Raw genomic sequence first — 10,326 nt, 5'->3', positions numbered from 1 at the left:
TTTTTGTCCAAGGGTATGTCTTAATTTTGCAATTTCTGTATTTGAATATTTCCATGGGATTAATATTTTTTGAAAAAAAAAAAAAAAAAAAAAAAAAAAATCTATATTATATATATATAATTATATATACTAATATATATATATATATAGATATATATATATTTTTTTTTTTTTTTTTTTTTTTACTCATTTTCATCTTAAAAGACCATTGCCTAGTAATTCTGCCACACCTGAATATAAGGTGTTTTTCTCTTCCAGCCTTCATGGACAATTATATATCAATCATAAATGATAATAACAAAATTAACATGTTAGTTATTAAGATTGATGTGGTTTTGGAATTGTTTACAATGTGCTTGGAAAAAAACCAAAAAAAAAAAAAAAACAGAATATCAACTTGCCTAATAAATTATGCACGCGTGTGTAAATTCAATATAGGTTTTTAATTTACAATTTATAATAAGGTCTAATTTGTTAACATTAGTAAATGCATTAACTAACATGAGCAATATATTTTTTCATCAACAGAGTTTATTTATGTTTGTTTGATTTTAGTTCACAGTGCATTAAATGATGGATGTTAAAAAAACACAGCGAGTTGATCAGCGCCGGACCTCAGAACACTGCCAGAAATCCCATCAGGACCTGCTGCTTCCACCTGAACGTTTCGCTCACTTTAAAGCCCTCCACTAACCTCGTCCTCCCAACACGGTGGGATTGTTCCAGGATTATCGCTGCATTGACTGCTGATTCCTGACGCACTGATCGGCAGACTCTGCGCTGCTTAGATTGTTTTCAAAGCGGCCGGGTAGAAAGAGTTTAACTCATCAGCCAGCGACGGATCTGCTCTCACCTCTGCAGAGGGGGAAAAATTTGTTTCCAAAGGCACAGATGGTCCTTAGTCACTGCCACATGCGTCTGGAGTCATTTTAGCTGAAAATGCGACTCTAATCTCGTTCCCTGTATCGGGCAGTTTGGTGGCTCTTACCTGCATAGCACGGAGAGCATAGCATAGTGCTTTGTACTCCGCTCATGTTTCCTGACAAAAGACTGGTGTTTGTAACGCAGCAGTGCGTTTGTTTACTGCTGCTTACAGAGGATGTTCTGTCCACCCATGGTTTCTGATTAGAGACGGTCCTTATAGTTACTCTGTTTTTTCAGTTACTTGCTTGTCTAGCGTGTTTACAAAGCTTAATGCTACATCCGTGAACTCGCTGACGTCAAATGAACTTGCCTGAAACATGTCCCAGTCTACGTCATCAAGAGCCGACTGTAGCATGGCTTCAGAGTGGGCGGACCAACCCTACCCTCTGCACCGGCAGTTCTTGGCGGCATGATCCGATTTGACAAAAGCCGGTAGTGAGCGAGCTTTGTAGGCATTCTTAACTGAGAGTAGGAATGATCCAGTGTACCAACCCTACCCTCTGCACCGGGGGTTCTTGGCGGCATGATCCGATTTGACAAAAGCCGGTAGTGAGCGAGCTTTGTAGGCATTCTTAAACTGAGAGTAGGAAATGATCCATGTTGATAAAAGTTCGGCACAACCTGCCTGAGGTTGGCTTTGTTAAAACCAGCGATGATAATAGCACAGCGTCAGGATGTTTGTTGATGTTGCCACTGAGTCGCATCATGAGGCTTAGAAAAAGCCTCTGCTTGTGGTGGAATGTAAACAGCAGTAACGATGATCGATGAAAACTCCCGGGGAGATAGATAGGGCGGCAAAATAATGGATAATGGTTCCAGATGAGGTGAGCAGAGCGTGACAGAGTGGAGATATTCCTGGGGTCACACCATTTCTTGTTAATCATGAAACACACTCCTCCACCTTTGGATTTACCGGCCCCAGCTGTTCTGTCCATTAGTAAAACAGAGAAAGTTATCAGACAGCATTACAGCAGTGTCCAGGACCGAGGTTGTGAGCCATGTTTCAGACAAACAAAGGATGTTTACAGTCCCTCATGTCCTGTTGGAAGCTTATCCTGTCTCTAAGATCGTCCCTCTTATTCTCCAGAGACTGGACATTGGCGAGCAGAATGCTCGGGTAGAGGAGGACTGTGAGCTTTTTTTTTTTACCATCTGTTGCGAATCCCGCACGTTTCCAGCGTGTTTCTTGATCCGTCACCTCGGGTGGTTATTCAGGTGGCCATTGTTCATCTCGGTGTTTCCGGAAATCTCAGAGGGCAAGATGGATTGGAGGATAAAGTGTCCTGAGACAGGTCAGTGAAGCAGTGTCCAATGTCCAAAAGTGTTTCTTTGTCGTAAATGATCAGTGCAGACATTATGTGTGTTAAAAGAGAAAGCAAAAGTAAGTAAAAAAGTGAATGAAAAAACACAATCTAAGCAGAGCGACCTGGACGGCGTCTGAACTCTTCAGCGCCATCTTGGTGAATGGTACCATCTTGGTGAAATTGGCTCTTTTAAATCTCACCATATGGTGGTAGGGGATCGCTGAGATCGCGGCTGCTGCAGACGCTGAAGGCAGCTCGTGGGAGCTATGAATCAACTGAGCAGAGAGGTCTTGATCCGCTGTGAGGCTTGTCAATGGCGAAGGCTTCAGGACTCGTAGAGCAAAGATTGTGGTTGTCGCTGAGGGAGAAGAAATCTGAGAGTCCTATGCCAGAACCCCACTTATATAGCCAGATGGCCCTGCCCATATTGGCAAGCTCTGTCAGGCTTTGTGGCCATAGGCTTGTGCAGCTCTGCTGACTCTCCATTGGTTAATTTTTATTTCACCGCAGAAACCAATGGCCACTGCGTTATTAAAAAATGATTCAGTATCGGACAAAAAAGGACTTTCCCCCCTAGCGTCTAGCGACTCAGTACAAGTGTAGTATCGAAAGGGAACACAACATGACCATGAAAACAAACTCACCAACAGTAGTACAGGGAACAAAGCTTTAAAAAAGGACAATGAGGGGCTATATATGCAAGACACTAATCACTAACAGAGACACCTGGAACAATCAAGACAAAAGGCTTGTTCGAGATGCATCGGCGCTGCGCAGACCCGTCGCCTTATAACATTAAAGTAACATGAGAGCAATTCAAAGCTTAAAGAGTCATCTGCTCTCTAATCACACTCGCGGTACTTTGATGTCATATGCAGATTGCTCTGCGCAGCGCTGATGCATCTTGAACAAGCCTAAAAGTTTTTTGTCCAACTTGAAGCGGCACTGCACAGATCAATTGGTAATATGACAACAAAGTACCGCGAGAGCGATTCAAAAGCCATAAGGAGCCACTGCTCTCTATAGGCTCATTTGAGATGAGAAAAATTGGTGCAAAACTGATCACCATGATAACCACAAGATGCATCCCATTTTAGCAATGTATCCGAGGGCAGTCTGATGTCACGGCAACGTATGGCAAAAAATTCTTGTGACATCGAGTCAGCCGTGCAGTCCAGTGCAGTTGCTCTCCCCCGGCTGCGCTGACCAAAAGTCACGATGGAAAACTTGCTGACAAACACAGCTTAATGATCATTGGTTCAAACAACTGTGATGTTGCGTTCTCTTCTAAAAATGTTTTATTTTTTGTCTGATATCATGTGATTATTTGTTTAAATTATGCATGAATATTCCCAAACACCATGACAGTCTAATCTCTGTATGAGATATGTGACTGTTGTCGTATTTCTTAAAAATTCTAAAATACACTGATTGTATTAAAGTAAAAAATTTATGATAAAATTTCAAAATTTCAAATGGAATAAATAGCAAGTACTTTGAGTCTCTTGTTCATCAGATTTGTTTTCATATAAAAGCAACAGAACTGAAACTATATCAGCAACACAGCAGATGAGTGTGAATAATGCGATATCCGCCTTTGATCTTGTATTGGTATCTGTTATACTTAGAGAGGTCAGAATGTCCATCTTGATTGTGCTTATTTCACTCCTCCTCCCTCACTGTAGTACGGTTCTCGGTACCAAGTTTCGGTACCAAAGCAAAACACAAAAAAAATATGCTAATTAAAAAAAAAAAAAACTTTTTATCACTATTAATAAAACCAATGCCATTATTTATACTTATTTACAATTGTGTTTAAAGTTTTTCTACTAGTAATATAATTATGAAAAACAGTAAACAAATTTCACCCAAATTTATTTTGTCTTTTAATTAATGAAATTCAAACATTTCATTTTGTGAAATAAAGGGGATTTATTTATTTAAAAATAAAGTTTTATTAATGTTTTTGTTTTTTTTTTTTTTTTTTTTTTTTTTTTTTTTTCACAGTAGTAGCAGGTATCACATACATTCTACTAAATACTATATATATGTCGAGACACACCCCCCCCCATATATACACAACTTTTATTTTGACAGGTTCCTTACACTGTATTTGTGGCGGCACTCCCCCGCCCCCATATATACATATATATGCAAATTAATTTCTGCCAGCAGGAGGCGCTTTAAGAGCGGGAGAGATACAGGATTCTCCGGTAACGGCTGTAAAGCAGCTCTCACAAACGCTGCCTTATCAAGCATTACATGCAAAATGAAATGAAAATTAAATTGAAAATTTTCTAAATACAGCCGGTTTCCTTCTGAAACACAGTGATATAAAAAACCCCGCATCGGTTCTTTGATTTTGAAATGTGCAGTGCTCATGTTTATTCAATGAAGTCAAAGCCTTTGGAAAATCTATTTGTGGCAGTCAGTTTTGATACTGTGGCGGCCGCAACAAAATAATCAATGTGTGGGAAACCCTGATTTGCCGTGAATACCTTTAAATTGACCACTGTTCTTACTCAAATGAACGGTGGAAAATGCTTGTAAAGTGATGTGTTTTATGTATTTCTGTCCTCATTGAGACAGCAGATGCTGAAATTACTGCAAGTGTCACGCGCTTCAGTCTATATAGTAAACAAAAACCACACCTCTCTGCCATTCATTCATTTCACGCAGAGGACACGCAGAACATGCCGGGTTCACATTTCAACCAACTTTTGCGGCTTAACATTTATAGACACTGGTCCATACGGAGATTTGATTTGATTAATTTATGCTAACTTTTGACATATTCCGTGACTGTCCATATTAAAATGTAAGTTTCATTTTCATGACTGGATTTTGAGATTCCGTCCGCGTTTTCTGCTTCGCAGAAATCATAGTGCTGTATGCGTCAAGAACCGGGTTGACCGGGTACTCGGCACCACCGGTACTTAAAGAAACCTGGTACCGTGACATTTTCATTTTTTTTTAGTACCGACTTGGTACCGAAGTACCGAGTCTTTTGACAACACTACACTGCAGCCGCCTACTTTTGCCCCAACTCACAATATTTGGTTCCTAGAACGTTCTTGGAACGTTAGTTTTTTGTTCCCAGAACGTTCCCAAGATCGTTCCCTGTTGGTTAGCCAGGACAGTTTTCTTAATGTAAATAGAACGTTCCCTTTAGGTTAGGGGAACGTTCTGGGGAACCTTCTTGGAACGTTCTCGGTAGGTTCCAGGTACGTTCCCCTAACCCAGTGGTTTCTCAAACCTGTACTGGAGTACCCCCTGCCCTGCACATTTTGTATGTCTTCCTCAATTATCACCACCTGATTCACCTCATCAGCTTATTAGTGGAGACTGCAAGACCTGAAGTGCTCCTTTGTAACATGTCCACTCCTTGGTTCAATTGCCCGGTATATGTGCTGCTCTCACAGTGAGTGCAAGTTGAGCTGAGCCCATTCCAGGATGTGCTCTATGAGAGTGAAAAGAGACATGTTGTCTGATTGGATTAGCACATGGCGTCCTTTTAGGATTGGCAGGAAGAACTGACAGGCTCGACATACTGCTAGCATCTCCAGGTAGTTGTTGTGGAAGCCTTTTTCTGTCTTCAACCAGTGGCCGAAAGTCGGTGTGCTTTCACACAGGGCCTCCCAACCTGAGTTGGAGGCATCTGTCATGACAACTGTCCCTTACTTAATTGTTCCCAGGAATGATATTTGCTGGCTGGAGAACAATGAGCTCCAGGTGGCTGAGGAGGAGGGTCGTGTGTGTGATATTAATTCTGCCTCTGACTGGGCCAGAAGGAGCCAGTCATCAAGGGAGTTAAGAACGCGGATTCCCATCTGTCTCAGAGGGGAGAGAGCCATGTCAATGTACTTTGTAAAAGTACGAGGGGGCCAGAAAGTATGCATCCAGCTCCTATTTCTACGGTAAGCAAGCAGTCTCTTGAGCGAATTTGTGCAAGGATCTGTTTCAGCGTAGTCATCCTGAATGACCTTTTCATGAGGTGATTCAGGTGTCTGAGATCAAGGATGGGCCAGAGTCCACCATCTGATTTTGGGGACTAGGATGTAGCGGCTGCGAATTGCAGTGAATAAAGCCATTTTATTGTCTCCAACACCCAGTTTGGCACTACAGGGATGGCCTGTCAGGCCTCAGCCTGTGTGACAAGGGCTTTGATTAAATTAAGAGGCTGTCCGCTTTTTTTTGTGATCTGCCTGGGAGGATTAAGCTGCTCGATAACAAGGTGCACTGATCCTCATTTGTAACACACACTGGCAGATTAAACACGCATGATGTGTGTCAAAGATTGCTAAAATCTGATCGTTCAACCCACGAGCTATTAAACAAATTTACACCGACGTAACTGGGAGGAGAGAAACATGAGCACGGGGAGGTGGGGCCACCTTCCGCGAATGAACAGGGGCAGACTGCTTTCGTGGTAAAAGCAGCCCATGTCTGTGAGCGCAGCCATAGTGACACACACACAAATTTGAAGCTGCCAGCGGCAGCATCTGCTCCAATCTACTTAGGAGGATAGAGCCGCTCGATGTAAAGATTGATCTTTACGTGTGCTCTCGCAGTTCACTGCCCTTCTGTGGTGGATCCGAGTGCAATGGGAGAGCGAGCACGCAGGTACAGTGCCACCATGCGATGGCTCAGACCCAGCAGATGAGGAAGGAGAAACGGGAGAGCGGGGCTGCCTTAAGCTAACTCAGTAAACAAAAACAGAACAGCGAGACTCACTCCATTAAAGACCATCCTACCACAGTATAACAGCAACACACAGCCATTCTTCAGCATACCGCCGCAGTGAGTGAGCAGTCTCTATGTGGGGTCTGCCCAGACAGATGATGCACTCATTGCTCTTCTGCATCATGCAAGTTTCCAAGCACGGGCCACACTCGCAGCGCAACCTTTGCAACAACGTCGCTAGAATTTGCTCTTTTAGGACTTACCTGCTAGAAATAAGTTCTTTCAGAATCGCCGGATGGCGGCAGGGGAAACGGACCAGAACTGCCGCATCGCTGTAGCGGTGGAGAAGAAGGTCAGCTGTGCTGAGAGATCCCGATTCCAGCTGCGAAGGCGTGTCAACAGCGAGCAGGCTTTCAGGATCAGCGATGAGCGTAGAGTCATCACTGAAGGAGAAGAAATCTGACCGGTTATATAGCCAGATGCCCTGCCCATATGCCTTGCACCTGGCAGGCTTTGGGAGGCTTGGCAGGCTTCGTCGCCATAGGCTCGAGCAGCTTGGCTGCCTAGCCATTGGTTCGTTTTTTAATACACTGTACGAACCACTGGCCATGCAGTTTCACTGTGTGAATGAAAAAGGTTTCAGTTCAGTAGAAAAAAGGCTTTTTCCCATATGCATCTAGCAAGATGCAGTACAAGTGTAGTATCACAAGGGAACATTAAATTAATTTCTTACTACTGAATTAACAATGATGTGCTTCTCTCTTTTGTTCAGTAAAAAAAAAAAAAAAAAAACAGGCAGGCAGGCAGGCAGGTTTTTGAGCCCATTAGTCACGACTTCAAACCACGACTCATGGCTTTATAGCATTCCAAGGTGCTTTGGTGATAGAAATGATTGTAAATGAGCATAAGCCCCGTACGCTCTGCCATGCTGGTTTGTTTACATCTAGCTACCACAATTCCTTGTGCTCAGGCAGTTTGGCGTGGTTTGAAGTCGTGACTTATGGGCTCAACGCAGCATTAAGTATAGTCAAGTCACCTTTATTTATATAGCGCGTTAAACAAAACAGATTGTCTCAAAACAACTGAACACCATTAATTAGGAAAACAGTGTGTCAATAATGCAAAATGACAGTTAAAGGCAGTTCATCATTGAATCAAACCCGATTCCAAAAAAGTTGGGACAATTTAAAAAAGTATCTGTGCAATCATTTGCAATCGAGTCAATGATATTGCTGTAAATTAAGTGTCCCCAACTAAGCATGCCAGAGGTGACAGCGGCAAGGAACCAAAACTGCATCGGTGACAGAATGGAGAAAAAACATTGGGAGAAACCAGGCTCAGTCGGGGGGCCAGTTCTCCTCTGGCCAGACGAAACCAGCAGTTCAATTCCAGGCTGCAGCAAAGTCAGATTGTGCAGAAGAATCATTTGTTTCCTGTGGTCTTTTCCCGGTGGTCGTCTGAGACAAGGTCTTTACAGGGGATCTGTATCTGGGGCTCATCTAATTGTCCTGGTCTCCGCTGTCTTTGAGGGCTGTAGAGGTCTCTTCTAGGTGCTGATCCACCATCTGGGCTGGATACGTACTGGATCTGGGTGACTGCAGTGACCATCTGATCTGGATACAGACTGGATCTGGTGGCTACGGTGACCTCGGAATAAGAGAGAAACAGACTAATATTAGCGTAGATGACATTCTTCTAATGATGTAGCAAGTACAACGAGTGTTATGGGAAGTGTTCCCTATTCTGGTTTACCTAATTAATGCAGCCTAAAAATCCTTTAACGGATTTGGATATTAGAAGCGTATTAGTGTGTTATGTGTAAGCCAGGTTAAAGAGATAGGGCTTTTCATCTAGATTTAAACTGCAAGATTGTGGTCTGCCTCCCGAACAATGTTAGGTAGGTTATTCCAGATTTAAGGGCGCTAAATAGGAAAAGGATCTGCCGCCCGCAGTTGACTTTGATATTCTAGGTATTATCAAATTGCCAGTGTTTTGAGAACACAGCGGACGCAGAGGACTATAATGTAACAAGAGCTCGTTCAAATACTGAGGTGCTAAACCATTCAGGGCTTTATAAGTAATAAGCAAGATTTACAATGTTTAATAGGTTGCCAGTGCAGTGTTGACAGAACCGGGCTAATATGGTCATACTTCCTGGTTCTAGTAAGAACTCTAGCTCCTGCTATTTTGGACCAGCTGGAGTTTGTTTATTAAGCATGCAGAACAACCACCCAATAAAGCATTACAATAATCTAACCTTGAGGTCATGAACGCATGAATTAACGTTTCTACATTTGACATTGAGAGCATAGGTCGTAATTTAGATATATTTTTGAGATGGAAAAATGCAGTTTTACAAATGCTAGAAATGTGGCTTTCTAAGGAAAGATTGCTATCAAATAGCACACCTAGGTTCCTTACTGATGACAAAGAATTGACAGAGCACTCATCAAGTCTTAGACAGCGTTCTAGGTTATTACATGAAGAGTTTTTAGGTCCTATAATTAACACCTCTGTTTTTTTTTGTTTTTCAGAATTTAGCAGTAAGAAGTTACTCGACATCCAGTTTTTTATATCGACTATGCATTCCCTTCAAATTGGTATGTTTTGCTGGGCCGCAAAGAAATATAGAGCTGAGTATCATCAGCATAACAGTGAAAGCTAACACCATGTTTCCTGATGATATCTCCCAAGGGTAACATGTAAAGCGTGAAGAGTAACGGTCCTAGTACTGAGACCGGAGGTACTCCATACTGCACTTGTGATCGATATGATACCTCTTCATTCACTGGAACAAATTGATGGCGGTCATATAGGTACGATTTAAACCATGTTAATGCACTTCCATTAATACCAACAAAGTTTTCTAGACTATGCAAAAAAATGTTGTGGTCAATAGTGTCGAACGCAGCGCTAAGATCCAATAGCACTAATAGAGAGATACAATGTGACGGCTGGGTGAAGGAAGGACTGGAAACAATAGCGAGTTATGGGTTTTTAATGAAAAATAAATAAACAAACAGGGAAAAGACAATGATGCTGGGAAGACAAAAAAATCCAAGATGGTGGTGAGGTGGTGAGGAATCCGGATGATGACGGTGAGAAGGCAGCAGGAGAGGAGGATGGCACAGGAACTGCGGGGAATAGAGCCGAAGGTAAGTATTCGTGGCTGAGTGGAAGTGCGTAGAGTGGATGAGGTTCCGGGAAAACACGAACATCCAACGCAGACAACACTGAAGCCAAACAAACAGGGTAGCGAGATGAAACAACGATCTCACAAACACAAGACGTGAGACAAGCCAATATAAAGGGAATGAGTAATGAGTAACAGCTGTTGCTGATGACAATTAACGGAGACGCCCACAACCTAATCAGTGCAGACGCGAAACACACAGACTTCACCACAAAGTGCCAA

The sequence above is a fragment of the Cyprinus carpio genome, chromosome A20, assembly GCF_018340385.1.
Source record: "Cyprinus carpio isolate SPL01 chromosome A20, ASM1834038v1, whole genome shotgun sequence".
NCBI lineage: Eukaryota > Metazoa > Chordata > Actinopteri > Cypriniformes > Cyprinidae > Cyprinus > Cyprinus carpio.
The sequence above is the reverse complement of the archived record's forward strand: the minus strand, read 5'-3'. Positions refer to the sequence as shown.